At 37.6% G+C, this 27,990-nt stretch overlaps 3 pseudogenes; 2 read left to right on the top strand and 1 right to left on the bottom strand.

Annotated features, from left to right (window-relative positions):
• Positions 1–6,382: 6,382 nt before the first annotated feature.
• On the bottom strand, positions 6,383–7,157 carry LOC121471577 (annotated as a pseudogene).
• Positions 7,158–12,373: 5,216 nt separating this feature from the next.
• On the top strand, positions 12,374–13,380 carry LOC121471891 (annotated as a pseudogene).
• A 6,577-nt stretch (positions 13,381–19,957) lies between these two features.
• On the top strand, positions 19,958–26,770 carry LOC121471576 (annotated as a pseudogene).
• Positions 26,771–27,990: the final 1,220 nt, after the last annotated feature.

Below are 27,990 nucleotides of genomic sequence, written 5' to 3'. Positions count from 1 at the left end.
AAGAGCACTGAGTAATGATAATATTTTTTGAAAAAATAAGTGCATAGAGATGGTTAATGCTTCTCATTCAGGGACAGTTTGGTTTCAGATGAGCTACATCATGTCTGGCTGTTTTCTTACTCCCGCCCTCCACATCACTCACACTGAGTTCCCTGTTTTTCAGAGACAATCAAAGCTCACTCCTGCCTCAGGTCTTTGTACTTGCTGCTGCCAATGCTCAGAAATCTCTCTCATTTCCCTCAGATCTTTGCTTAAATGTTACTGTATCACAGTCTTCCCACCCTCTATGGACACTGTTCCCAACTTGCTTTTTTCTTCATAGTTTTGATCAGTACTTAATTATTTCTATTTATTTGTTAGCTTGTTTATTCATTTACCTATCTACATAGCACATACACTACAGGAGAACAGTAAGTTTGTCTTCTTTATTAACAATTCTATCCCCAAACATAAATTATAGCCTGGTTCATACTAATTTTTCAATAAACATTTGTTAAATTAATGAATAAATTAATTAATTAAGCTTTGAGTCCAGAAGTCAATTTATTTGAACCACTGATAATTATAGTTGGTTACCCATTATGTAATTCTTTTAAAAGAATTTGAGGACATTTTGGGAGATGTGTCTGATTTCTTTCTATATTCTCTCACTCACTATTTGCATTTCCCTCTTTCATAAAATAACTTTTGGAAACCAAACTATCACATAAATCATATTAAACCATCTTAATTCTTTTCTTTCAGGAATTTCTCATTAAATGAAAAATAACACATGAAATACATCTTATTTAGTAAGTCATAAAAACATAAAATATGAGACTGCAAAAAGTTTCTTGATTCAATTTGCAAAAGTCCTTTATAAATAATGATTACTGAATCAACTCCAATAACTCTAAACATTCACAGAAAATGTAAGCATGACAATACTTTACAACAATAAACATAACCTAATTCAATATTTTTTAAAGATTTTATTTATTTATTCATGAGAGAGAAAAAGAGAGAGAGAGAGAGAGGCAGATTCACAGGCAGAGGGAGAAGCAGGCTCCACACAGGGAGCCCACTGCGGGACTCAATCCCGGCTCTCCAGGATCACGCCCTGGACCAAAGGTGGTGTTAAACCGCTGAGCCACCCGGGCTGCCCCCTACTTCAATATTTTAATATAATATACAAACATTGCATATTTTATTTGACTTTCAAATGAGCTCAATTTTATGATGAAGCTACCCAAAGGAAATTTTTACCTGTGTTCTTTTCCTATCTCTATGATTTTACTTTGTTTTATTTATTTTGATTTTGATTTTTAAAAAGATTTATTTATTTATTTATTTATTTATTTATTTATTTATGCACAGGGAGAAGGAGAGAGGGAGAGATAGATAATTCCAAGTGGATTCTTCACTGAGGGCAGAGCCCTACACTCAGCTTAATCTCACCATCCGAGATCATGACCAGAACTGAAACCAAGAGTCAGATGGTTAACCCAGTGAGCCACCCAGGTACCCCTATCTCTATGATTTTAAAAGCATTCTCCATACGAGTGAAACCATATAATGATTGTCCTTTCCTGATCGACTTACTTCACTCAGCTAATACCCTCCAGTTCCATCCACATTGAAGCAAATGGTGGGTATTCATCATTTCTAATGGCTAATATTCCATTGTATATATAGACCACAGCTTCTTTATCCATTCATCTTTCGATGGACACCGAGGCTCCTTCCACAGTTTGGCTATTGTGGACATTGCTGCTAGAAACATTGGAGTGCAGGTGTCTTGGCTTTTCACTATGCTGAGTGAAGTAAGTCAATCAGAGAAGGATAATCATTATATGGTTTCACTCGTACAGGGAATATAAAAAATAGTGAAAAGGATTAAAGGGGAAAGGAGAGAAAATGAGTGGGAAATATCAGAGAGGGTGACAGAACATGAGAGACTCCTAACTCTGGGAAGCAAATAAGGGGTAGTGGAAGGAGAGATGGGTGGCGGGATGGGGTGACTGGGTGACGGGCACTGAGGGGGGCACTTGATGGGATGAGCACTGGGTGATATGCTATATGTTGGCAAATCAAACTCCAATAAAAAATACAAAAAAAAAGACATAAGTGGAGTGTTAAAAATTCTCTACTATTATTGTATTACTATCAACTAGTTCATCTTTATTATTAACTGTATTATGTACCTGGGTGCATAAATATTTACAATAGTTATTAAAAAAGGAAAAAATAAATAAAAGTATTCAGTTTCTCAAAATTTCAAAAATGTGCTTGAATGTCCTAAGAGGGTCATGCTGACATTGGTGGGGTCTGTGTGATACAATACAAATATCTGCTCTGAGGTCTGTGAAAATAATTTCTCTCCTGGAATCATTTTTTAATAATTACTTCAAATATATCTTTAAACTTGAAAACAATTTTAGTTTTTCAAAATATTTGCTGAGATATTATAGACAAGTCCCACATCCCTCTCACCCAATTCCCCTAGTGTTAACATCTTACTTTATCATAATACACTAGTTAACCTAAAAAACTAGCATTAGAAACTTCAGGAATTAATTCAGATTATTATTTTTCACCTAATGTCATTTTGCTCTTACAGGATCCCATCCAGGATCCAATTCTATGTATAGTTTCCTGTCTTCTTAGTCTCCTCGGATCTGTGACAGTGTCTCAGTCATTCCTTAGTAGCTTTGAGGAGTACTGCTCAGGTATTTTGTAAAAGGTCTTTCAATTTAGGTTTGTCTGATTTTGTTGGTCATGGTTACACAGGTGTTTAGATAGAGTGAGAAATGCTGTCCTTATTATGTCTCATTAGGGAACACATATTACCAACCTGACCTGTCACTGGGGATCTTAACCTTAATCACCTAAGCCAGGTTCAGTGTAATGCTGCCTTCTCCCCCTCTGTGCTGTACATTTTAGAAACAAGTCACTAAGTTCAGGCCACATTCATGGTGGAAGGGACTACACTCCACCTCCTAGGGGAAGGCTAAACATATTATTTAGGGTTTTTCTACAAGAAGGATCCATTTATTTACTGACTTAGCTTCATATTTATATCAGCACAGACTCACATACATCTGCTTTATACCTTGGGGTATAATGTAGTCCTACAATATTTACTTTGTTTTTCAAATTCTTCCGTCTTGGGTTATTGGGAGCACTTTCCATTTTACTCTGGTTTCCCTCCTTCGAATTTTAAAAAAGATTGTACTTATTTATTCATGAGAGGCACACACATACACACACACAGAGGCAGAGACACAGACAGAGGGAGAGGGGGAAGCAAGCTCCATGCAGGGAGCCCGACATGGGACTCCATCCCAGGTCTCCAGGATCACGCTCTGAAGATCACTCCCTGGGCTGAAGGTGGTGCTAAACCGCTAATCCACCCAGGCTGCCCTTACTCTGGTTTCCTTTTGATATGCCCAACCCTCTTGTTTTCTGAGCTCCTTCTTCCTTCCTGGAACCACAAGACGCTCGGGGCTCCTCTTGTGCTATTCCTGTCCCAACCCAGTAATCAGCTCTTTCTCCAAAGAGCCCATCTCACTCTCACTTGGAACTCACATGACCCCAAATCCTCCAGCCTTCTTTCCTTTAACTGGTAAATTCAATAACAACCAGCTACAGGAGGCAGAGTACTTTCCTAAATGGTTCTGAGGTATCTTTGGGTAGGGATTGTGTGTGAATATAAGATTTCTTTTTGTCTCTCAGTTCCTGTTCCAAAGCTCTGCCTTTGCCCCATTTGTCTGTCACTTCAAGCACCACACTTCCTTCTGTGCCTCTTCTTTTCCTGTCTCTACACTGCTTTTCCTCCACGTGACATATACCACTCCTCCTCCTTCATTCTTCCAAAGAATCACTTACACAATAATCTTGTACTCAGACAAAATGGAGGAGAAGGGAAGCCCAGATGATAAATTCCTGCAAAGTGGAAATTTGATATAACGACACTCAGGTTCTTGATGCATAATCTACTGCCCAAACATCTGTCAGTCATCTCTTAAAACCTTGGCTCCCCATCATGTTGTTATCCTCTCTCCTTCTCTCCTCTCAAAGTGAGTCTCAAAGCCCTATCTCACTAGCTGCTTTGAGAAAAGACAACACACATTTACTTCATCATGCATGTTGGGAAAATCTTAGAAACTATGTAAAGCAAAGCATAATCGTGGACTAGATTGTAGAGTATACATTTGATGAGATTTGTATCCCCACCATCCAACCAAAGCACTCAAAGTCACCTACCAACTTCCTAACACTATGGCCTATTGTCAGTACTTAATCTTGATATTACTTAACTTACCAGCAGCTCTGACACTTCCATTCCCTCGTGATGCATTTCTCATTGATTGGGTTGTAAGACACCACTCACCTTTGCTGGTTACTCATCTGTCGGACCTTTTATTGTGAAAGTTCCAACTCTTTGTCCTTGAAACGCTTTTCTTCTTTCTAACTATATTCTCTTAGCTATTTTTCATTCTTATGTCTTAAATATCACCTATGTAATGAAAAATCCAAATTTATATCTCAATTCCAGTGCCAAACCATTCCTTGTGGTATCCAAGAGTCATCTAAAGCTTTATACACTCCAATGTAATTCATGGTCTCTTGGTCTCTTCTCATCCCAAACCTCCTACTATCACACCTTTTATGCCTCACATAGTGATCATCTTATCCTTCTACTTGCTTAGGGAGCTAGGAAACCATATTTCTCACACTCCACATCCAACATATCATCATTTCATGTCATCTCATTATTTGAAGCAGTAAAAAATAATCTGGACAACTTAGAAGGATATAACACTACCTATGATTTGGAAGAAACAAAAGCAAGCAATTAAAAAATATATAATTTCAGAGATTTGTTTAAGTCTATGAAGAACATAAGAGTGTATGAGATAAGAATCATTCTAAATGGTATGATCAAGAAAGGAGATCTTAAAGATGCAATATGAAACTTAGGAAAATGTATTCTACTAGGGTAAAAACAAACTAGAGACCCAGTTTTGGAGACAAGTGTAGCCTTTCAGTTTCAGGTACAAGTTGGGTGGCGGAATACTAATTTTCCTTGGTAAATCATTATTGTATTCTTCCAGAGTTTTGGGATTTCAGCTATGTACATTAAGTTTCAGCTAGGGATTAAATTTTGAAATTAGCTTTGCAGGTTGGTTTTATGGCCTTATGACTGAATGCCAGCCAATGGAATGTACTCAGAACTAATGTGTACAGTGGAATACTACTCAGCCATAAAAAAGAATGAAATCTTACTATTTGCAATGATGTGGATGGAGCTCGAGTGTATTATGATGAGTGAAATAAGTCAGTCAGAGAAAGACAAATACTATATGATTTCACTCATGTGGAATTTAAGAAATAAAGCAGATGATTAGATAGATATATGGGAAGGGGTAGAAGAAAGGAGAAAGGGAAATAAATCATAAGAGACTCAGTAATAGAGAACAAACTAAGGGTTGATGGAGAGAGGTGGGTGGAGAGTGGGCTAGATGGGTAATGGGGACTAAGGAGGGCACTTGTTGTGATGACACTGGGTGTTATATGTAAGTGATGAGTCATTAAATTCTACTCCTGAAACCAATATTGTACTGTGCGGTAAATAATTAGAATTTAAATAAAAATCTGGGAAAAAAGAAGTAATGTGTATAGTTACTACATCACTTTTTTCAACTCATCTCTTCTTCCTTTCCTCCAGATAGAATAGTTTTGATGAAGATAGACTTTCAACATGCTAGGAGATGGTAGAGAGAGATGAGGGGGACTGAACCTGGCCCCAGAATGACCAAGACACACCATGTCCAGATAGTTCATTTTCACCTTGCTACATTACTTTCCACTGTTTGAGAATAAATTGCTGTTGTACTTAACCCATCGTACTTCAGCTTTCTTTGTTACAGCAGTTAACCTCATTTCTAATTGTGGTAGATTAACTATGGGCACAAATTCTTTGCAGCTGTTTTCCTCAGGAGATGCAGTCCTTCTTCATGCTTGCATTGGGGCCAGCCCTTTGACTCCATTGGCTAGTATTTGTGATAGAAAAAATGTTGTGTGACTTAGGAGTCTAGACTTCAAGAAATCCTTCAGTTTTACTTTCACATGAAAATGCTAAGTGAGAAATCTGGTCTATCCTCTGGAGGATGGAAGACCATGTGGAAAAGAGGTAGAGACTAACCAGAATCAACAGTTAGAAGCGTGAATAGGGCCATCTTGAACCTTTCAGCCCAGCTGACTGTGTGGAAAATATGCAACCTCATGAACGAGCCCATGTGAAAGCAGCAAAGGAACTACCCCATCAACCACAGAACTGTGAGAACTGTTGCATTAGGCATTGTGATATTTTGCTACACAACAATAGATAGCTGGTTAACTATGCAGCTTTTATAATCTCTCTTAAATTGAACATGAACATGACAGTTCCATAGAAGATGGTTACATCATTGAGGTGAGGCACAGGTGGAGAAGGCTTTCTTCCTTCCCTCAGCTGAACATATCCTCAGGATGGCAATGAAGATGAACAGATAGGAGGTCAAGATAACGATAAGAGCAAAACAGGCGTTGAAAGCTGCTAAGATAAAGAGCACAATCTCATTTAGGTAGATGTCAGAGTGGGAAAGATCCAGGGTTGGGAGGATATCACAGAAAAGTGATGGATCACATTGGAATGGCAGAAGGTGAATCCAGTGTGGATGGCAGATTCAACAAAGCCCCAGACAGCAGCCTACCAGTGTCTGAGCACATGCATTAACAGTCAGAGTGGTGTGTAATGTAAGAACTTTCACATCACTGCCTGCCCATCACAAGCATGACAGCTAGCAGGAAACAGTCTACACTGGCAAAAGCCACAAAGAAAAACATCTGAGAAGCACATCCATCACAGGAGACAACTTTATCCTCTGTGAGAAACCCAGCCATCACCTTGGAGTAACAACCTGGAAATAAGCACAGTCCACCAGGGAGCATACATCAAAACAAAAAGCTGAAATGGTCACATAAATGCGGAGAAATAATTTTTTAGGGCAAAACAAGTGAAGGATAGTAGGAGATACAGGTTTCCAGTTATAGAATAAATAAGTCACAAGGATGAAAGCTACAGCGCAGTGAGTGGAGTCAATGATAATGTAATATGGTTGATGGTGACACATGGCAGCTACACTTGTGGTGATCAGAGCCTAACTGTAGAGTTGTCAAATCACTATGTTGTTTGTCTGAAACTAATATTATGCAATAACCATACTTCAATAAAAAATAAAATAAGAATTTTTTCATTGAAAACAAATAAACAAAACTTTAGGCAAATATTTATCAGCTTTATTTGAAATCACCAAACACTAGAACCAACACAAATGTTCTTGAACTGAGAATAAGATAAATAATTGGTAATGACTGTACAGTGAAATACTACTCTGAAGGAAAAATATTCCACTCTGACACAGAAAGCAATACTAATTGAGTGTACACACTCAAAGAGTACTAATTCTATAATTATAGTTAAGTTCACACTCTTGAAAAGGCAAATTTATTGGGATGAAACAATTTATTGGTTGCCAGGGCAGTGGGTGGAAAAATGGATTTGTCAGAAGAGGTTTGTATGAATTTTTGTAGGTGATAGTGCTTACTGGACATAAATTTGACAAAATCTTATAACCACTGGGATTGTGGATACTATTATATGGAAATTATACTTAATTATAAGCTGATAAATATCACATGAAATAACAAGTAATACAAAAATGTGTGTGTTCAGTGAAATAACCAGCACAGCTCCCACAGGCTGTTTAATTGCCTCCAACCTGGGAAAGGGATGAGGTGCTAGAAATGTTCTCTCAGGGGAAATTCCCAGAGAGCTCTGTGTCTCTATAATTCTCTCCTCCACATCCCCAGGCATTAGCCATTGAAATCTCAGTATGACTCCACATGTCGCCATTGTAGAGAGACCAGTCTACACGCTGAACCCCTTTGGAGATCATTTACTCATTTGAATGTTAATATTTGCTACTGCACAGAGATCTTATCCCAGGATATGTTATGAGCCCCCAGTCATATTCAGGGGAAATTCCCCAAGATAAAAATTACATTGATTGACTTAAAAATGATAACTTCTTATGGAGATGTCTTACAGACCCTCCCTTGTTTGTTATTTACAGACACAAGTTTGTGAATTATAAAAGAAGTAATCTTATCATCTTTATTTTACAAATAAGGAGGGGGTTAGTGATGCCTCTAAGGACACAGAAAGAATGCATGGTACGTACAAAAATTGAACCATGTTAATGTTTTAATGTTTTCTTCCATTTTCTCCTGCCTTAGAGACCTTGGAGCCTTATTATGACCATGTCCTGAGAGTAGTATTTATGCAGTATTCTACAGCTTTGATTCTGATTCAGATCCGTATTCAGAATTGGCCCTTCCTGCTCTTCCAGCAGACAGGTAAGCATCCATATTCCCTACACATTTTTTAAAGATTTTATTTATTTATTCATGAGAGACAGAGAGAGAGAGAGAGAGAGAGAGAGAGAGAGAGAAGCAGAGACATAGGCAGAGGGAGAATCAGGCTCCATGCAGAGAGCCTGACGTGGGACTCAATCCTGGGCCTCCAGGATCACGCCCTGGGCTGAAGGCGACACTAAACCGTTGAGCCACTAAGGCTGCCCATCCCTACACATTTTTAATGAGAAGTGTAATCCTTAAAAAAGTGGTGGGACAGCTTTACCTACTTTCAGTTCTTTGAGGACAGAAATAGATATTTCAAAGTTTTTCCAAAATACTGAGATTAGACTGGGGTATAAATGTTAAAATTTCCATCAGAAGGAAATTTACTGATACTTAAAGATCATCATCTTGCTTTTCTAAGGATAGGAACAAAAAGCCATGGATGATTCTCTAATTAATCTAGTGGTGATTTCATCCTGTTCACTAAATGCTGGACTCTCATTAGATGTAAACAAACAAGCAAAACAAACAAAAAACCTGCAAGACTGAAATAATCTCTTTTTACAAGATTTTATTTATTTATTTATTTATTTATTTATTTATTTATTTATTTATTTATTTATCATGAGAGAGTGGGAAAAGGAGCAAATGGAAAGGGAGAGAGAGAATCTCAAGTAGATTCTGTGCTCATGCTGACCATGGAGTCAACGGGGGCTCGATCTCACGACTCTGAGATCATGACCTGAGCTGAAATCAGGAGTCAGAGGCTCAACCGACAGAGTCAACGTCAGGCTCCAAAATTATCTTTACACTATAAAAATTCAAATATGGATTAACAAGATCCAAACGACATTTAAAATCTTCCCTTACAATCTCAAACTTCATCATCTTCCCCTATAATCTCAATGAATTAAACCTTGAGTCTTGACTCCTTCCCAGGCTAGCTGCATAATTTTCGAGCATTACATAACTTCTCAAGTCCTCACACTCCACAGTGGTGAAGGAAGTATAGCAATACTCCCTACCGTGTACACACACATATTAACATATAAAGCCTTTCTTATCACTTATAGAACATAGAATAAGCTCCAAGTGGACGTGTGTGTTAAGGTTGACAAATGATGTCATCATGGGACAGGCTTGTACAGGGAAGTTGCCAAACTTAGGAGAAAGGTGTTAGTAGTTAGCAGAAAAGGCAAACCCTTCTGAAACTTCAAATGCAAGTGAACAGATTTGCAGCACTGTTCCTATGGAAGAACAGATTCAAATGAAATATTTTATTTTTTCTAAAGATTTTATTTATTTATTCATGAGACACACACACACACACACACACAAACACACACACACACACAGACTAGGCAGAGGGAGAAGCAAGCTCCCTGCGGGGAACCCATGCATGATTCGACCCCGGAATCATGCCCTGAGCCAGAGGCAGATGCTTAACAACTGAGCACCCAGGCATCCTTCAAATGAAATATTTTATAACACGGGCTTGCCACCAATATAGATCTGCAGGCTGAAGGGAGCCCACAGACATGGAACTGTCAACCCTTGATCTCTGATTCTGCTGTGAGATGGCAGTCATGAGAGAAGGAGTAAGTTCTCCACGGGGGGCTCCCATCCAGCTAATGTGTATATTTCAAGGAAGAAATTAACCTAGAGAAGGCTTGCATGGACCTTTGGGGGCAGCTGATTGCTTGGGTGAAGTGAAAACAGACTAAGAAATCCCAGAGATCAGAGACAACCTCCAAGGCCCTCATGTGTGAGAAAAGGCACATTGAAGAGACTCTTCAAGACTTCATACATCACACACGTCCGAAGCCCTGCAAGACACCACTCATTTTCCTCGGGGCAACATAAAGACAATCATCCCATCCTAACAATAATATTGTAGCTCATCAGACTGTGCTAATCAACCAGATTTTATTTTTTTGAAGATTTTATTTATTTAATCATGAGAGACACACACAGAGAGAGACTGGAAGATGCACAGGCAGAGGGAAAAGAGACTTCATACAGGGAGCCCCATGTGGAACTTGATTCCGGGTCTCAAGGATCACGCCCTGGGTGGAAGGTGGTGCTAAACCACTCAGCCACCTGGGCTGCCCAATTTTATTGTTTTTTAAGCATTATCTTATTTAATTCTCATAACAATACTATAATGTAGATTGCATTACTGTTTTATTTTCCTAGACATGGAAACAGGAGGTTCAGATAAGTTAGCTTAGGACTAATGATTCCTCATTAGTAAATGGTAGTAGAGCTGATATGTACTTCATCCTGGATCCCAAGCTCTACACCCAATACTGTGCCTTCCCCTCAGATGGCTCTCTTCCCCTGGTGGCTGTCCTGGCTCTTATTGCTCCAGTATCCCTTCACATCCACTCTGTGTGTATCTCTTGGATACTTTACTGGGAAACCCCAAACAATGAATTCGGACCAAAGGCAACAATAAGCAATTGTATTGAATTAACTTAAATTTGATTTAAATATAGTTTAGAAGATCAGTTTAGGAACCACTCAGCATGGATTCAGATATTGGCTTGGATCCCAAGCATGGCTTCTCAATTAATAGTCATTTGAAATATAAAAAATTATTCAACCTCTGTGCATCATAGTTCATTTTCCCCCTAGTTTTTTTTTTTTTTTGAGGATTTTAAGTCATCTGTACACCCAACATGGGGCTAAAACTCACAACCCCAAGAGGAGGTTCCACTGATTAAGCCAGCCAGGCACTCTTCACTGTGCATCATAATTTAAATGAATGTAATAAATCAAACTCATAATGTTCTTGAGAGGATGTATGAATATATAGATCTACTTGTACTTACAATAGGATTTTGTCCCAAGAAAGCCACTGTACAATGAAAATATAAGATGAAATTTCCTTACTACATCAGACCTGCTAAACATCATACCTTAGCCTCTCCTAATTAGCAACTTTCCAGCACTTAGCATTAGCGAACAGTTGGGCAAAAATCATCTCACACAAAGCCTACTTTATAATAAAGGGTTGAATACCTCATGAATTTGTTGAATACAGTACTGCAAGTGAAACACAGAATGACTGTGCTGGTACAGGATGGTTGTAAATGTATCAACTGTTGACTCTCACGATTGCCTGGCTGACCTGGAGCTGAGGTTCACTGTCCCTGCCCAGCACCAGGAGAGACGACTGTACCAGCTATCACTGGCCCAGAAAAAGATCCACATCAAAATTTGAAGCATGGTTTCTACTGCATGTGTATCACTTTTGCACTATGATAGAGTTGAAAAATCATTAAGTCAAATCATCATTAAGTTGGAGACTGTCTGTACATCTAGTGTTTACAGTATTTCCTGGCAAGTGAGCAACATGCAAGTATCTGCTTTTTCTAGGATTTGGAAAAGTGAATCACCAGATGTATTCATTGTGGACAAGCTATCTTAATCAACCTATTTAATTTTTTCTATCTCACTTTACAAATTTATAACATTTTAGAAATGAGAAGATGCTCCATACTTCAGAGTCCACAGTTTATAAACCTATATGTAATTTTTGCTGTAACTTTTGTGGTCAAGCTAACATTTTATCTGGAGAATCTTGAAAGCTATCGCTCTGATAAATAACACATACTGTATATACACTTTTATTTTTTTAATATTTTATTTATTTATTCATAATAGTCACACACACACACACACACACACACACACAGAGAGAGAGAGAGGCAGAGACACAGGCAGAGGGAGAAGCAGGCTCCATGCAGGGAGCCCGAGGTGGGATTTGATCCCGGGTCTCCAGGATCGCGCCCTGGGCCAAAGGCAGGCGCTAAACCGCTGCGCCACCCAGGGATCCCTGTATATACACTTTTCAATGTAAGTTTCTTTATCACTCATTTCTTTCTTCTCATTAGCCACAGAGCATCTGTGGTCCTCAACATTGATGGGTAACAGGACAGAAGTGACACAGTTCATCCTGCTGGGACTAACCAATGACCCAGAACTGCAGGTTCCTCTCTTTATAATGTTCACCTTCATCTACCTCATCACTCTGGTTGGGAATTTGGGGATTACCGTGCTGATTCTCTTGGACTCCCGTCTCCACACTCCCATGTACTTTTTCCTCAGTAACCTGTCTCTGGCGGACTTTGGTTACTCTACAGCTGTCACACCCACAGTCATGGCTGGGTTACTTAGAGGAGACCAGGTCATCTCCTACAGTGCATGTGCTGCTCAGATGTTCGTTTTTTGCTGTCTTTGCCACTGTGGAGAATTATCTCTTGGCCTCAATGGCCTATGACCGCTACGCAGCAGTGTGCAAACCCCTCCATTACACCACCACCATGACGACAGGGGTGTGTGCTCGTCTGGCCATAGGCTGCTATGTCTGTGGTTTCCTGAATGCTTCTATCCATATTGGAGGCACATTTAGTCTCTCTTTCTGTATGAACAATGAAGTCCATCACTTTTTCTGTGATATTCCAGCAGTCATGGTTCTTTCTTGCTCTGATAGACACGTCAGTGAGCTGGCTCTTGTTTATGCAACCACTTTTAACATCATTTTTGCTCTCCTAGTTATCTTTGTATCCTACATATTCATATTTATCACTATCCTGAAGATGCACTCTTCTTCAGGATACTTAAAGGCTATATCCACCTGTGCTTCCCACCTCACTGCAGTGTCCATCTTCTATGGAGCAGTCATATTCATGTACACACAGCCCAGCTCCAGCCATTCCATGGACACAGACAAAATGGCATCCGTGTTCTACACCATGGTCATCCCCATGCTGAACCCTATGGTCTACAGCCTGAGAAACAAGGAGGTCAAGAATGCATTCATGAAAATTGTTTTAGAGTCAAAGTTGTCTTTAGGATTGTGATTTTTAACATTTTACAATGAATACTAATCTAGTTACATTAAGGCCAGAGTGCAAATAAGTTCCTGAAGTGATATTCTAACTTATTCAAATGTCTCTCATCCTGAACGAAAGCAAACATTATGTGTAGAAAATAAACCTAAACAAGAATGGCTAAGATGTCTTGGGATTAATTGTCAAAAACTTTATTGAAGATATGCATTTATTCATTTATTTAACATACACTTTTTTCTACCACATCAATGCAGAAACACTTAAAATGGGGGTGGAATTGGACCATGAACAGAAGTACATGCATGTGCCCATGAGGATACTTACACACTGGAGTAGGCAAATTCCCAATATTAAATAGAATGTTGCCAGTTTTTAATAATCATAATTTAAATATTTTAATTCATGTATTAGAATAGAAATTTATGTCCCATATTTGTCACCTCTTTAGTTGAATTCTGCTCTAAGAGTCCTAACTTCAGAATGAAAATAATATACTATCAAAGGTTGGGACACCTGGGTGGCTCAGTGGTTGAGCATCTGCCTTTGACTCAGGGCATGGTCCCCATCCAGGGAACAAGTCCCACATCAGGCTCCCTGTGAGGAACCTGTTTCTCCCTCTGTCTATGTCTCTGCTTCTCTCTGTGTCTCTCAGGAATAAATAAATATAATCCTTTAAAAATATGTATATATTATCAAATGAAAGTATCTAATTTGGGGGACTCATTTTATTGGGAGATACATACATATAGTATCCTATGTGAATTAATATTTCTGCCTTAACTGAAACATTACATAGAACTACCATGCTCATATTACAATATTCAAAAGGCAAAACACAGCTAGAGGGTGAGAAAAATGGAAGAAGACTAAAAGTATTTTTCAATTTCTTCAAATTGAAAACTAATTCACACTACTAAAAACTACCAATTCTCACGCTACTAAAAACTTCACTGAAAACCGATAATGTACATTTTGCTTCTAGAAATATGTTGGAATGATTAATGCTCATATTTCATGTTTCCTTTGCTGATTTAAATTATTTCTTGGAAACTCCCTATTATTTTTACCCTACTTCATTCACGTGATTTTCTTTCTATTTCTTAATGGTCTAACAACTTTAAAGATGGTCCTGCCTACGGGCATTTGTACTTGCTTTTCCTTGTATAGAACATTCTCTTACCCCATTAAGGTCATTGCTTAAATGTTACTCTATTAAAGAACGTTTTCCTAACCACCTTCATAAACTAGTCCCCTTTTACTCACCATGTACACTATTCTTCCACTCTGTGACATTCTTCATACCTTTATAAATCCTCATCTCTTGTATACTTATTTGTCTTCTTGTCTTGATTCGGACCCATCAACTAGAATTTAAACTGTATGAAGGTACGGATTATTTGTTTTGTTTACAACACAATTCTCACTACCTAAATGTCTGTTTCATAATAGATTCTCAATAAATGGATGAAGTATTTAAGCTTTGAGTACAACTGTATTGATATGCTAAATCTTTTAACTGTTGATAATTATTGTATATCACACACAACATAAACCACTTATGTATTTATTTTAATATAAACCTCTTAGATAGATGTATGGTGCATTTCAAGAAGCAAAGCTGATTTTCTGCTTTGCTGAAATATTTTTATCTACATTTTCACTGAGTGCTTGCACTCCACTGTTTGGACACAGGGATTTCCTGGATCTCATAATCAAGTGAATCATCTGAAACAATCTCATAATTTTTACTCAGCAGTGATGTCTCATTAAATGGCAAGGAATACATCAAATAAATGCTAGTTAGTAATTATAAAAATACTTTAAATATGAGATTATTTAAGGGTTAGTATCTGTTATGTTTGAAAATTACTTCTTATGTATGAAATATAATTAACTGAATTCTGAGTATCTATGTAGAATATAAACATGGCAATAATCTGTCACTAATAATGGAAATGCACATTCAATTTGCTAGTATAATGCACAACTTTTATGCTTTTAATTTTGATTCTCAGAGAGCTCTATCCTATAAAAACCTACCTACAGGAATGAGTAACCTCATCTAATTTGTTATCTCTAGATAATAGAAGGCTTATACTATTTCAATATTTGTCAGATTGCGCTTGAATATGCAAATATTCTCATGCTGCTATTTGAGGGCAGTGTAGAATAACACAAATATTCTTCTTTTGCTTTTTATGGTGATGTTTCTCCTATTGCAAACATTTCCAATTATTATTTTAAATAATTATTTAATCTTAGAACTATTTGAGAGTTATACAAAATTTTCAAAATAGTACAGAATATACAATGTAAACCTGTGGCCATCTGGAAAATGGTCTGCAAAGAGATCTACATCCTAATTCCTGGAACCTTCCAAGGTTACCTTATGTGGCCTAAAAAGACTATGCAGATGTGATTAATTTAAGGATTTTATCCCAGATTTTCTGGGTGGACCATAAAGGAAATTCCACATATATTTACAAGAGAGAGCTCAAGAGACGTGACCATAGATAAAAGAGGACTAGACAATGTGATCTTGAAAACAGACTGGAGCGATGTGACCACAAACCATGGGTGACAGCAGCCACAAGAAGATTGTGAGGTAAAAAATGGATTTCCCTTTAGATCCTATGGAGGGAAGATGGCTCCTTCGACACACTGTTCAGGAAAACTGTTTTTGGACTTCTGGATTCTAGACTGTGAAACAATGAATATGTATTGTTTAAGCTTCCAAGTTGCTGATTATTTGTAATAGCAACCATAGACAACTGATACAACTCTTGCCTGGTTTACTCTACAGAATAATCTTATATTACCTGGGACATCTATAAGACTAGGAAACCATATTGGCATCATATTATTTTCTAAACTTCAGGTTTTATTCAGATTTCATTAATATAATCATTTTCCTCATCTTGTATTTAGTTGTCATACCTCCTTAATCTTGGTCTGTGACAAGCTCTCTGTCTGTCCCTGTTTATGATGACCTTGACAGCTTCAAGGAGTACTGGTCAGGTATCTCACAGAACGTCCTTCAGTAGTGGTTTGCTGATGCTTTCTCATAGTCTATTCTATTCTTTCAGATTTTCTACATAGACAACCATGTAACCTGTGAACAAAGATAGTTTTCATTTCTTCCTTCCCAAAGTTTCCATATTGTGCGATTCCATTCCTATAACACACAGTCGGAAAAAAAAAAAAACAAACACAAAAACAAAACAAAACAAAAAAACAGAACAACAACAACAAAAAAACACCAACAGTGCAAGAGGGTTCCCTTTTCTCCTCATCCTCTCCAACATTTGTGGTTTCCTGCCTTGTTAATTTTCCCCATTCTCACTGGTGTGAGGTGGTATCTCATTGTGGTTTTGATTTGTATTTCTCTGATGGCAAGTGATGCAGAGCATTTTCTCATGTGCATGTTGGCCATTCTATGTCTTCCTCTGTGAGATTTCTCTTCATGTCTTTTGCCCATTTCATAATCGGATTGTTTGTTTCTTTGGTGTTGAGTTTAATAAGTTCTTTATAGATCTTGGAAACTAGCCCTTTATCTGATATGTCGTTTGCAAATATCTTCTCCCATTCTGTAGGTTGTCTTTTAGTTTTGTTGACTGTATCCTTTGCTGTGCAAAAGCTTCTTACTGGATGAAGTCCCAATACTTCATTTTTGCTTTTGTTTCTTTTGCCTTCGTGGATGTATCTTGCAAGAAGTTACTGTAGCCGAATTCATAAAGGATGTTGCTTGTGTTCTTCTCTAGGATTTTGATGGAATCTTGTCTCACATTTAGATCTTTCATCCATTTTGAGTTTATCTTTGTATATAGTGCAAGAGAGTGATCCAGTTTCATTCTTCTGCATGTGGATGTCCAATTTTCCCAGCACCATTTATTGAAGAAACTGTCTTTTTTCCAGTGGCTAGTGTTTCCTGTTTTGTCGAATATTAGTTGACCATAAAGTTGAGGGTACACTTCTGGATTCTCTATTCTGTTCCACTGATCTATGTGAACTGGTGCAGCCACTCTGGAAAACTGTGTGGAGGTTCCTCAAAGAGTTAAAAATAGATCTGCCCTAGACCCAGCAATTGCACTGCTGGGGATTTACCCCAAAGATACAGATGCAATGAAACGCCGGGACACCTGCACCCGGATGTTTATAGCAGCAATGTTCAAAATAGCCAAATTGTGGAAGGAGCCTCGGTGTCCATCGAAAGATGAATGGATAAAGAAGATGTGGTTTATGTATACAATGGAATATTACTCAGCCATTAGAAATGACAAATACCCACCATTTGCTTCAACGTGGTTGGAACTGGAGGGTATTATGCTGAGTGAAATAAGTCAATCGGAGAAGGACAAACATCATATGGTCTCATTCATTTGGGGAATATAAATAATAGTGAAAGGGAATAGAAGGGAAGGAAGAAGAAATGGGTAGGAAATATCAGAAAAGGAGACAGAACATGAAGACTCCTAACTCTGGGAAATGAACTAGGGGGATGGAAGGGGAGGAGGGTGGGGGTGGGGGTGAATGGGTGATGGGCACTGAGGGAGGCACTTGATGGGATGGGCACTGGGTGTTATTCTGTATGTTGGCAAATTGAACACCAATAAAAAATAAATTTATTATTAAAAAAACAAAAAACAAAAAAAAACAACAACAAAAACCTCAGTGATTTCCAAGGTTTGGGGAAGTAGGAGTGGTTGTCTAAAAAGGAATAGAAATGGAAATTCTAAGATGATAATGTATTCTTTATGGTATCTTGCTGATGAACACATGACTCTGCGTTTGTTAAAACCCATAGAATGATACGTAGCAAAGAGCAAAATTTAATACATATAAATTGAAAGAATCAGCCAGGAGCAGAGAAGAATCCCAGGAGTGAACACAGACTATGAAAAAAATCTCAGGGCAGCCCGGGTGGCTCGGCGGTTTAGCGCCACCTTTGCCCGGGGGTGTGCTCCTGGAGACCCCGGATCGAGTCCCGTGTTGGGCTCCCTGCATGGAGCCTGCTTCTCGCATTTCTCCCAACATTATCTATAGACTCATTGGAGTCTCAAATGAAATCTCACTAAGTTATTTTGTGAATATCAACAAATTGATTCTAATTTGTACAGAGACCCAGAATAGCTAACACAATATTGAAGGGAAAAAACAAAGTTAGAAGATTGACACTACTCAACTTCAAGACTTACTATAAAATTCCAATAATCAAGACAGTGAGGTATAGCACCATTAGTTACAATAGCTAAATTATGGAAGCAGTCCAAGTATCCATCTATAGATAAATGGATAAGGAAGATGTGGTGTATATACATACAACGGAATATTATTCAGCCATAGAAAAGAATGAAATCTTGCCTTTTGTAACAATTATGAAGCTAGAGAGTATAATGCTAAGTGAAATAACTCAGCCAGAGAAAAACAAATACCATATGATCTTACTCATATGTGGAATTTAAGAAACAAAACAAACGAGCAAAGGAAAAGAGAGAGAGAGAGAGAGAGAGAGAGAGAAACCAAGAAACGGACTCTTAGCTATAGAGAACAAATTGATGGTTATCAGAGGTGAGGTGGAGGAGTGAAATAGGTGATGGGGGTTAAACAGTACACTTATTAATAAGAGAAAAAAGACAGTCAGGTGTTGGCAAAATAATAGACCAATAGATCAATGGAACAAAATAGAGAGCTAGAAATAGATTTACAAAAATATTTGTAAACTGATTTTTGATAAAGGAGCAAAGACAATCCACTGGAGCAAAGATAATCTTTTTAACAAATGATGCTGGAATAAATGGACATCTTCACGCAAAAAAAAACATGAATGTACACACAAATCTTACATGAAAATTAACTCAATCTCTGCGGGATCCCTGGGTGGCTCAGCAGTTTGGTGCCTGCCTTCGGAGGCGTTAACCTGGAGTCCCGAGATCGAGTCCCACATCGGGCTCCTTGCATGAAGCCTGCTTTTCCCTCTGCCTGTGTCTCTGCCTCTCTCTCTCTCTCTTTCATCTCTCATGAATAAATGAATAAGATCTTTAAAAAATTAACTCAAATGGATCATAGATCTGAATGTAAAATACAAAATTATAAAACTCCTGGAAGATAACATAGGAGAAAGCCTAGATGAACTTGGGTTTGACAGTGACTTTTAAAGATATGATACCAAAGGCACAATCCATGAAAGAAATAGTTAACTCGATTTCGTAAAAATTAAAAACATCTTCTTTATGAAAGATATCTTCAAGGGAATGAGAAGACAAGCCACAGACTAGGAGAAATATTTGCAAAAACTACATCTGATAAAGAACTGTCACCCACATATACAAAGAACTCTTAAAACTCAACAATAAGTAAATAAACAAGCCAATTAAAAAAGAAATAAAAATCTAAACAGAGATTTCATCAAAGAGAATATACAGAAGACAAGCATATGCAAAGATGATCTACAGCATATTTCACAAAGGATTGTAAGTTAAAAAAAAAGAAAATAATGTGTGTATGGTGATGGATATTCCCTAGATCTTTAGTGGTGATCATTTTGCAATGTATACAAATATTGAATCATTAGGTTGTATGCCTGAAACTAATGTTGCATGTGAATTACTCCTCAGTAAAAAAAATCAGTGGGATACTACCACACACCCATTAGAATGGCCCAAATCCGTAACTCTGACAACACCAGGGATGAAGAGGAGGTGGAGCAACAGAAACTCTTATTCATCATAGGTGGGAAAGTAAAATGGTAAAACTACTTTGTTTTTTTTTTTTTGTTTTTTTTGTTTTGTTTTGTTTTGTTTTTTTTTTGGTAAAACTACTTTGGAAGAGAGTGTGGCAGTTCCTTACAAAACTAAACATACTTTAACCATATAATCCTAGAAGCTATCCAAAGGAGCTGAAAACTTACATCTACTCAAAATCTGCACATGGATATTTATAAATGCTTTATTCATTTTTTAAAAGATTTTATTTATTTATTCATGAGAGACAGAGAGAGAGGCAGAGACATAGGCAGAGGAAGAAGAAGGCTCCCTGCAGGGAGCCCAATTCAGGACTGGACCCTGGACTGGGATTATGCCCTGAGCCAAAGGCAGATACTCAATCACTGAGCCACCCAGGCATCTCCATAAAGCTTTATTAATAATACTTAAATCCTGGAAGTAACCAAGTTGTCCTTCAGTAGATAAATGGATTAATAACTGTGGTCCATCAGACAATGAAATATTAGCACTAAAAAATGAGTTATCAAGCCCTGAAATGACACAGAGATTGTTTAAGTATTTATTATTACATAAAATAAGTCAATCTGAAAGGTTTTAGTGGAAAATGCAAAACTGTGGATGTAGTGGACAGCCAAGTGGTTGCCAGGGGTTGGGAAAGGAGAGATATAAATTGGTGGAGGACAGAGGATTCTTAGGGCAGTGAAAATGCTCTCTGTATGATACTAAAATAATGGCTGCAATTCATTATACATTTGTCCAAATTCATAGAATGTACAACACCAAGAGAACACTAAGGTAAACTATAGACTTTGGCTAATTATGATGTATCAGCATAAGTGCATCAATTGTAAATGCACCATTCTGGGGAGGGGAAGGTTGATAATGGCATTGACTACACATGTGCAGGGATAGAGGCATATAGGAACTCACTGTATCTCCTCAATTTTGCTGTGAGCTTAAAATTACACCTAAAAGGGTATATAAAATATACAAACAGGAGAAATATAAAATAGAATAAAACATAAATATATTTTAGAATAAAATATGATGGAATATTACTCAGCCATCAAAAGAGACAAATACCCACCACTTCCTTTGACATGGATGGAACTGGAGGGTATTACACTGAGTAAAATAAGTCAATTGGAGAAGGACAATCATTGTATGGTTTCACTCAGATGGGGAATATAAGAAATAGTGAAAGGGATTATAAGGGAAAGGAGAGGAATTGAGTGGGAAAAATTAGAGAGGGAGACAAACCATAAGAGACTCCTAACTCTGGGAAACAAACAAAGGGTTGCCGAAGGGGAGGTGGGTGCGGGGATGAAGTAAATGGGTGATAGGCAATGAGGAGGGCACTTGATGGGATGAGCACTGAGTGTTAAACTATATGTTGGCAAATTGAATTTAAATAAAAAAGATGTAAAAAAAGAATAAAATACAACAGAAGTCATATATATGATACAAGAAATCTTATCAGTTAATGTATTGGAGAAATATTAGATGAGACAAAATTGAATTCAAATTTAGCATATCAAAGTTAGAACTTAAAAATATTCAAAATATAATACTCTCTACCTCTATCTATATCTATCCATCTATCTATACCACTTTTTTATTCATTCATCAGTCAGTGAGAGAGTATTATGTTAAGTGAAATAAGTCAGAGAAAGACAAATACCATCTGATTTCACTCATGTTGAATTTAAGAAACAAAATAAATGAGCAAAGCGATAAAGAGAAGGGAGGGAGGAGAGAGAGAGAGAGAGATACAGAGAGAGAGAGAGAGAGAGAACAGGCTGATGGTTACTAGAGGGGAGGAAAGTGGGGGGAGGGTGAAATGGATGATGAGGATTAAAGAGGATACTCATTGTGATGAGCACTGGCTAATGTATGGGAATGTTGAATCACTAAATTGTACACCTGAAACTATTATTATACTGAATGGAAATGTAAAGGAGAAAACCACAATAAAAATATGGTAGATAAAAACCAGGGGGGCACCTGGGTGGTTCAGTGGTTGAGCATTTGCCTTTGGCTCAGGGTGTGTTCCTGGGATGGAGTCCTGCATCATGATCCCCACAGGGAGCCTGGTTCTCCCACTACTTATGTCTCTGTCTGTCTGTCTCTCTCTCTGTATCTCTCATGAATAAATAGATAAAATCTTTTAAAAAACTGATTTTCAGAAATGGGGATAAAATATACATCAGAAAGAAAATAGTCGACTGTATTACAATGGTGATACATGGTAGCTTCACTTGTGGTGAGCATAGTATAATGTAGACAGTTGTCAAATCACTATGTTGTACACCTGACACTAATTGACATTGTGTGTCAATTATACTTCAAGAAGAAGAAATACATTTCAAATATCAAAAATCAAAATAATTGCAAATGAATTAAACAAAAGTACTCTTGATGTATGTAAAAGTCACCTTAATTTTTAAGGTGATGGATAGGAGAGAAAAGACAGCAAGATTGCAAATATATGTATGTGCTATGCAGCATAAAAAAAATCCTGTTTCTACACGCAGTTTAATTGTTTCTTCCTTATGTAAGTACAATGAAAAAAAGTGATTGCCCTCATTGGAGGTTCTGTCCCCAGACAGTTCATGCCTGTATAATTTTCTTCTTGTGCTTGTACATTAGGCACTGAAATCTCATCATGATTCTTCATGATGTTAATTAAAAGGACTCGATGCTGACCAGACACTGACCAGAGCCCATCTGGTTATCATGTATTGAACTGAAAGCTAACTCCAACCTTGTTGGAGACACCAGCTTCTGCCCAAACTGGGTATTTGCAGTGAGTCTGCAATGACAAGCAGGGAAGACAACCTGAAATAAAAAAATTGATTCACATTGAAAAGTTAAGCCCTCACTAAGGTCTTTTGTGCATCCACCCTCATTTGCTAGTTGCAGATACTATTCTGGAAAGTCTGTGGGACAGATAATTTTATATCTCTTTATTAAAAATAAGAAAATTGAGATCAGAAGAAAGGTAAATAATTTTCTGAGTACTTCAAAAAATCCATGGTAGATGCACTACTTAGATGCAGGCTTCCTAGGAAGCCCCATGTTAATGATCCTTTCTCCGTGTCTTCATGCTTCAGGGAACTCGGAACATCTTGACCAGGACATGAGACAGAATTTCTCCTACATTATTTATAACATTCTTTTAGGGCTGAATTTCTGATTGCAGGCTCACAATTCAGCACTCTTTCCCTTCTTTTCAAGAGCAGGGTAAGCTTCTAGATTCAATCTTCCCTTGCAGTGAAAAATGTAATTGATGCAGAAGCAGTGGCGTGGCTCCATCTTCTGTGAGTTTGGGGGCTGGTATCTGGTTGTTCGAATACTATTTCTACACATTGGCATAAGTACAGGAGTCAGGGCAAAACATTGGTAATCAGCAAAGTGCAGAGGAATATTTTTGAAATTCTATGCTGCTTTTCTTAAGAGGATAGGACAAACCTGTGATAGATGGTACTCTGACTGAGTAGGTGGTGAATTCCTACTGTTTACTGTGTGTTGGCTTGTCACTGAAGAGATAGCTAACCAAACAGGGTGAGATGATACTTCTTTAGATTCCAGAGAGATCATCAGGAAGATACTAAGGCCCTTACACATTTTTTTCACTATTATTTCCCTACAACCTATCCTGTTATTACCTGTTCAACTAGAAAACCTGACAATGCAATGATTAAAGATATAGGCATTAAGATCAGTTAGACATGGGTCTGTATCTTAAATATCTCCTAGTAGGTATAGAATTTTAAGAAGGGACATAACTAAAAAAAAAAAAAAAGAAGGGACATAACTTCTCAAATCCTCATTTTCTTAGCAGTAAATTAGTTATATGTATATGTGTGTGTGCATATCCAATTTATATCCCTTCCTCTTCTGCTCTATTAATCTATGATCATGACCAGGATCATTATCATCATCATTAGTATCATATATTATCCATGCATTTGTCTCTTGATCTATGAGACCAGCTACATGTAGCCAGGAATTTTAATGTTACTAACCTCAGGAGAGCTCTAAGTCATCATAGAACATAACAATTGATATAGGTGTGATATCATAACACTATATTACGTGGATGAGGTGTTGAAAAGTACAAATACTTTGAGATGAAGATGTGTAAAAAAGTGTGTTTAGGAGCCAGGAGGAAGATGATAGATAATAGTGGTTACCAAAGAATGCATATCTTTCACAAAGCTTCAACTAAAAGTGCAAGGATTTGTGCCTTTTCATGAATATATTAGAGTCAACCCCCATGCCATGAATTTTCACCCCTCAATATCTGTGATCCAGCTCAGTGTTGATTGGAATGATAGTAAGAATGAGTCCAGGACATAGGGGTAAAACGTGGATCTCAAGAAAGAAATTAAGAAAAAGAAAACTTGAAGATCCCTGAATTCTCACACAAAGTGATTGACACAGCCATGAGCACAGAGTGAGAAATAGGAGGGAAACAAAATATCTGCATAGATAGCATGTACAAAGAGGTAAATCAAAGGTTAAGGACATGAGACTTAAAACCCATCCCCTTACTGCCACCTGACTTTCCTAAACCGACAGAGAGACCATTGTTCTATGCTAATAATATTACAGCTAGTACTCTTCAAGATTGTGCTTGGCATCCTCATTGTGCTCTTTTTATACATTATTTCTTTAAATTCTTACAATAATGCCTTGAGCTAGGTTACAAAAACACTTACATTTTGCATGCTGGTGGATAGAGACTTAGAGAAGTTAGGACCAACATCTCCCAGTTGTAAGTGGTAGGGGTGATATGTGATTGCATACACATGCTTCTCAGAGTCCAAGCCTTTACATCCAATGCTATACCTTCTGTTCAGAATTGGATTTGTTTGATTGCATATGCCTCTAATGCTGCACTTAGTCCACTGTTAGTCCACTGCATCTACTATGTGTTTATTTGTAAATTATGTAACTATGCTACTCCATGCATTAAGTTCAGTACAATAGAGACAAGTAAGTGTAAATTGAATGAAATTAGAATCAATCAAATTCATTAACAACACTTAGATCAGGAACCATTCTGACTGGGTCTAAAGCTTGGCTTTTTCCATTAATATCTAACTAACCTTAAATAAATTACTTGATCTCTCAGTTGCCAAAGTGCTAGATATACATGTATGAGAGGAACAACTAATCAATCTAACAGGATTGAGGAGAGGACTAAATGAATATATACATATAGAGTACCTGGCATATGAGTGCTATAGAAGTATAAGCCATTAGACTTAAAATATATGATATAGGATATGGATTCATTCTAGGCATGTGAACTTGCAGAACTTGTTAGCCTTTCCTGCAACTCAGTTTACTCATATATAAAATCTAGAAGTTGGGAAGATGATCTATAAGGACACTTCCTACCCAAAAGCTTATTACTCTAGAGATAAGTTGTCACTAAATTGTGTTGCCATGATATGCTTTAGAAATGGAGAATTTTGAAGAACAAGTTATTACTCTAATAAAATAATGCTTATACATTTCAATTTCTGTGCCATTGGTTTCTGTTCATCAGTGTTGTTCCTTTTCTTTGCCACGGAGCATCTTGTGATGTGCAAATCACATTCATGAATACAGAGGTGAAAGAATTCACCTGCTGGGACTAACCAATGCCCAAGAACTGCAGGGTCGTCTCTCTTTTTTAAAAAAAAATTTTTTAATGATAGCCACACACACAGAGAGAGGGGCAGAGACATAGGCAGAGGGAGTAGCAGGCTCCATGCACCGGGAGCCTGACGTGGGATTCGATCCCAGATCTCCAGGATCGCGCCCTGGGCCAAAGGCAGGCGCTAAACCGCTGCGCCACCCAAGGATCCCCGAGTCCTCTCTTTCTAATGTTTACCCTCATGTACCTCATAATTGTGGTTGGGAACCTGGGGATGACCATACGTCCCCAGGTTGTATATTCCCATGTACCTCTGTATATTCCCATGTACCTCTTCCTCAGTACCTGTCTCCGGTGGACTTTCGTTACTCCTCCACAATCACTCCCAAGGTATTGGCTGGATTACTTATAGGAGACCAGGTCATCTCCTGCAGTGCATGTGCTGCCCAGATGTTCTTTTTTGTACTCTTTGTGGCAGTGGAAAGTTACCTCTTAGCTTCAATGGCCTATGACCGCTATGCAGCTGTGTGCAAACCCTTGCATTACACCACCACCATGGCGACAGTGTATGTGCTCATCTGGCCATAGGCTCTTATGTCTTTGCCTTTCTAACTCCTGTTATTGACATTGGAGACACGTTCTATTTCTCTTTCTGTATGTTCAAGGTAGTCCATCACTTTTTCTGTGATATCCCAGCAGCTATGACTCTAACTTGCTCAGATAAAGATATTAACAAGCTGATTCTTGTTATTTCAAGCTTTAATATCTTTTCTGCACTTTTTATCTTGATTTCCTACGTGTTCATATTTATCACTGTTTTGAAGATACAATCAGGTGAGGGATACCAGAAGGCTTTATCTACCTGTGCTTCTCACATTGTTGCAGCTTCCATATTTTATGGGACTGTCATCATTATGTATGTACAGCCAAATTCCAGCCATTCCATAGATACAGACAAAATTGCACCTGTGTTCTATATTATGGTCATCCCCATGCTGAACCAAGTGGTGTACAGCTTGAGGAACAAAGAGATAAAGAATGCTTTCAAGAAGGTGGTTGAAAAGGTAAAATATTCTCTAGGTATAGTTGTTTAGTGATCTAGAACCACCAAAAGTTATTTCATCCCACTTATATTTACTCCATTCCATAACTCAATGTTCATGGCCAAACAGGTTATTAAAACATAAAACTTAATCAAATGTCATTTATGTATTTAATTTTGTAGCAGATCCAAGTATCCAAAATGCAAAAAAAAATGATAATTTTTAATCAAAGCATTTTATGAATAAAGCTTTGTTACTATTGTGTTAGACAGTTTTTTCCCCTTGATTTACTTCAGTAATGGTAAGAAAAAAAAGCATTTAAGAGATTGGACAAGCTATTAAAGAAAACAGTGGATTATGAAGCTTTCCTCAAAAAGAAAAATCAGGGTCTCATAAAGAAATAATTCCCATCACCAGGATTGAGGGGCCTTGGTAATGTTGATTCCGTAAGATTTCTAACCTGAAATCTTATGACTTCCATGGTTGTCTGTTCTGAACGGTGGCTCTTTTACCCCAATTATATTTACTAAGGCCCAACATTATTTATTGGTTATGAATGTGAAACAAATGATGTTTTCTTTTTAGTGCATAAATTGCTAGGCAACAAGGAGCCACACATGGACTGGGTGAAGAAATCCATTTAACCTGTACAGTAGCCTGGACATTGTATTTCTAAAATGATTAGTTCAGATTTGGATTGTCTCTTTTGTGGAGGTAGATAATAAAATTCTGTATGGGAGGAAGATTAAGATGGATATTTGATGATCATAAGCATTACAATGGAAAAGACTGATTAGTTATTTTCCAGACTATGTTTACTTCTGGAAAAATCCATAGACTCTATTTGTCTGCCTATCATCTAGTTAACTGTGACCATATGCTTGTGTTCTTGTCCATAGTTGTGAGAACAGGTCATACATGCCACTTCCACGTCTGCATCATGAAATTCCTTGTGTGATGTGCCATTCATTCTTTTTTTTTGTCACCAGCTGGATAGAGAGGATACAGACCATAGGAAATGACAAAACTACTAAATGGAAAGAACCTGAGGGTCAGCTGAATCTCTGAAGAAGCTCCCACAGAACAGCTAATGGAACAATATGCAAGCAAGAAAAATATTTATGGCTGTACTTCTGCCATTTGGGAGTTATAGTCAACAGCTATGAGTTATATTGGTTTGTTTTTATAAGTTTAACTGTAGTACTGAATTACAAGCTGTTGAGACCAAAGATGTTATCTTATTTAGGTATGTATTCTCAGAATCTAGACTA

This window comes from Vulpes lagopus, chromosome 11 (assembly GCF_018345385.1).
Source record: "Vulpes lagopus strain Blue_001 chromosome 11, ASM1834538v1, whole genome shotgun sequence".
NCBI lineage: Eukaryota > Metazoa > Chordata > Mammalia > Carnivora > Canidae > Vulpes > Vulpes lagopus.
Note: the sequence above shows the minus strand (reverse complement) of the source record. Positions and strands in the feature narration are given on the sequence as shown.